The sequence below is a fragment of the Cupressus sempervirens genome, chromosome 11, assembly GCF_028749045.1.
Source record: "Cupressus sempervirens isolate cs-2001-9-10 chromosome 11, ASM2874904v1, whole genome shotgun sequence".
In the NCBI taxonomy this organism is placed as follows: Eukaryota; Viridiplantae; Streptophyta; class Pinopsida; order Cupressales; family Cupressaceae; genus Cupressus; species Cupressus sempervirens.
In genome coordinates, this window is record NC_143128.1 from 733,032,543 (window position 1) to 733,036,230 (window position 3,688).

The following is a 3,688-nucleotide window of genomic DNA, read 5'->3' on the forward strand; positions in this document are numbered from 1 at the left end:
ATGCCTCCTCCTTCTTACTTGGACATGCATATGATATCATTATTGGAATCTAGGATCAAACGACTTTACAAATTCATAACTTGATTCAAAACACTTTTTACAACTTACTAATAAAGGAAATGGAATGCACTTGGATCTCTTTGCACTTTGCACAAATCGGTTTGTAAATTGCCTTAGTTCTTCATTCTAAAAACTTGATAACCTAATGAATCATAATGAATTTCAAAATTAACCATATAGCATCAAATGGTCAATTTTTGGCTTCTATTAAATGCTTCGTAAGATATTAGGTATGCACTAGGTACATTACAACTATCTCACCTCATTTACTAAAACTCAGCGCACACACAACCTTCAACATTGCTTAGTCAGTATAGAAACTTGGTTAATGCTACCATTCAAAAACTAGCACTCGATCTCTACCAAATTTTCAACTTGGTATCACAATTCATCTTGAACTCAAACATTAACATCTATCCTTGTGCATCTTCAATAATGCTGATTTGGACTTTCATGCATGTATTATTAGGACCAGTTATATGATATAGCAATTCAAATCATAGTTCCATACATACCTTTTTCATTTAGTTTGAGGTGGCGGGATCATCTAATCTATTTGATTCGGTGATCACAACTTCTTTTTTTGAACTATTTCCTTCATCTAACTTCTTTCTCCATGTTTGAATCATTTCACTCCTTACTTTTTTATTATTGACCTTTTCCTTTCCATTTTTTACCTCAGTATTTGGTCAAAATTGCCTCTCTCTAATCTTGCACATATAACACAATCTGACATCATGAACAATATTGAATCTAGGTAGAATCATAGATAAATCTCCTGACAAATTGCTAGTTAACTCAATATCAATGTATGTCCTAAACTTAAGTGGAGGACATGCATCATTACAAACAATTTGTGCATTCCTATCCTCCAATGCCTCTTTCTTCTCACTTGCAGATGCATATGATATCATTGTTGCAATCTAAGGTTTTCAAATTCAAATGACTTCACAAATTTATAACTTGGTTAAAAACATTTTTTCCAACTTATTGGTTAAGGCAATGACATATACTTTGATATCTTTGCACTTTGCACAAATTGCTTTGTAAATTGCCTTAGTTCTTCGCTCTAAAAACTTGGTAACCTAGTGAATCATAATGAATTTAAAAATTAACTATATAGCTTCAAATAGTCAAATTTTGGCTTCTATTAAATGTGCCATAAGATATTAGGTATGCACTAGGTGCATTACAATTGCCTTGGCTCACTTACTAAAACTCGGCACACACACAACCTTCAGCATTGCTCAGTCAGTATAGAAACTTTCTTAACACTAACATTCAAAAACTAGCACTCGATCTCTACCAAATTTTCAACTTGGAAGCACAATTAATCTTCAACTCAAACATTAACATCTATCCTTGTGCATATTCAATAATTCTGATTTGGGTTTTCATGCATGTAGTATTAGGACCTATTGTATGATATAGCAATTCAAATCATAGTTCCATACATACCTTTTCATTTAGTTTAAGGTAGGGGAATCAACTGATCTATTAGATGTGGTGATAACTTTTCTATTTGAACTATTTCCTTCATCTGACTTATTTCTCCATTTTTTATTCATTTCACTCCTTACCTTTTTATTATTGACCTTTTCCTTTTGGTTGGTTACCTCAGTATTTGGTGCTAGTGCTCAGTTCATACAATTCTTGCTTAGATAACTGACCTTCTGACAATTGAAACATATTATTCCAAAGTTCCTCCAATTACCAAATCTTCCTCTAAGATCTATACTAGCACAATTTGTTATAATATCTCCATACCACAATATTGATAGTTTACCCTGATATTGTAATCCCAATTTATGTCATTACCTTTCTTAGGGGCTTTGCCTTGAGCTTTAGGTGTCCAATTTTTTTTTTGTCTTAGATCTAAAATCTTGTGTCTTATATTCATACTTGTGACATGTCTAACAGTAACCTTCAAATATAGAAGTAGTTGGTGCTTTATTGACCTTCAGTCTACACTAATGTGCTTGATGACCTTATTTGTTGCAATTAAAGCAACAACCATTGAATTTAGGTTTAGAATTTGACATACTAATCTTGTTCCTAAAAAAAATATGTGTGGCCTAGTTTTCCACAATGACAACATGTAGGCTTCTTTTTCTTTGGATTTGTATTCATATTCTTGTGCTCTCCTTGCATTGATGATTCTCTCTACTTGACACCTGATGGGATCTTGATATAGCCTAGTCCAAAGGTGTTGTTTGGTCTCCTTGGTACATTCATCTATTCATTCATAAATCTTGTAGCCTCTTTATATTTTTTCAACCTATCACAAAATACCATTTTAGCTTTCAACTCATTTTCCAATCTATCATTCTTAGATTTAATATTTGTAATCTCTATCTCCTTTCCTGCAATCTATGATTTGTACTTAGCAACTGATTGAACATATCAAACTAATTATGTGTCAGATTTTGTACTTCATTAATTCTTTCATCAAGTCTTGTAACTACCTATCTCTTATCTTCATTGGCTATTATTTTTTCATCTTCAACCTTTTCTTTATCTTCCTCAACCCTTTTTTTGCCTAGTCGCCTCACATAGCCTAATTGCTTGGTGTTGATCTCAAATTGGTTTTGACAATTGAGAGTCAACACACTTAAGACACTTACTAAGTTCATATTAAAATAAGTAATATATGCCAAGTATGATATGTAAATATAGACTATGTTGAGTTGCAATGAGTGCCAACTCACTCATGTGTCAAGTCACTCAAGTGCCAAGTAGACAATACATGTCAAGTGATTCAAGTGCTGAGCAAACAATAGATGTCGACAAATTCAAATGTCGAGTCAAAGATAGAATTTTAGTATGTGCCGACCATTAGTAACCTTAAGTTCTGAGTATCATAGATTAGACATATTTATTTGTGATTGCATAAACAACTATGTAAACTATTTTTCAGCTGACCTAAGGATAGAATACGATCTTTTGAAGATAAGGATGAATCTGTATGTAGATTTCCTAAGTAATTACATGCAACCAATCAAAAAAGGGGAAAGGATTAAGCGGCAAAAAGGATGAATCTTAGTTGTAGATTCATACCTAACCCTAAGTCTTCTAGTCTTCTTAAGGAGGACCTAACCTTAAATTTTATTAAGAGTGAGTGTGTAAGGAATTGAAGGAAGAAATAGTGAAGTTTGCATGGAGAATTAGAAGTTGTAAGAGAGTGAATTACAGAATCAGTTTGAGAAGAACAAAGGATAGAGGATACAGCATTGACAAATCAGATCAAAGATCATCAAGAAGGACACATTATGGATTTGATCTTTAATCAGGCTACTAGAGCTAATCACAGGATCTATACTGAAACATCCTAATAGGTGATTTTAGTTGAATCTAGTAGGTGGAGTAGTCTTAACTGGTGCAGGAGCACGTCTGCGACAAGAAGATAACATGCAACATTATTTATGCAGAATTATATTGTAACAGGAAGTTTGGTGGAAATAGGAAGACAACCTGCAATATGACTAAAATGCAGGGCACAAAGCAAATATCAAAAAGTTTTGAGTTTAAAATCTAAAATTTGAAATTTTTGTGTGTGTGAGTTTAGAGTTTTATGTTTTAAAATAAATGTCCTTTTTTTGTGTGGTGGAAATTTTTAGGTGGCATTCTT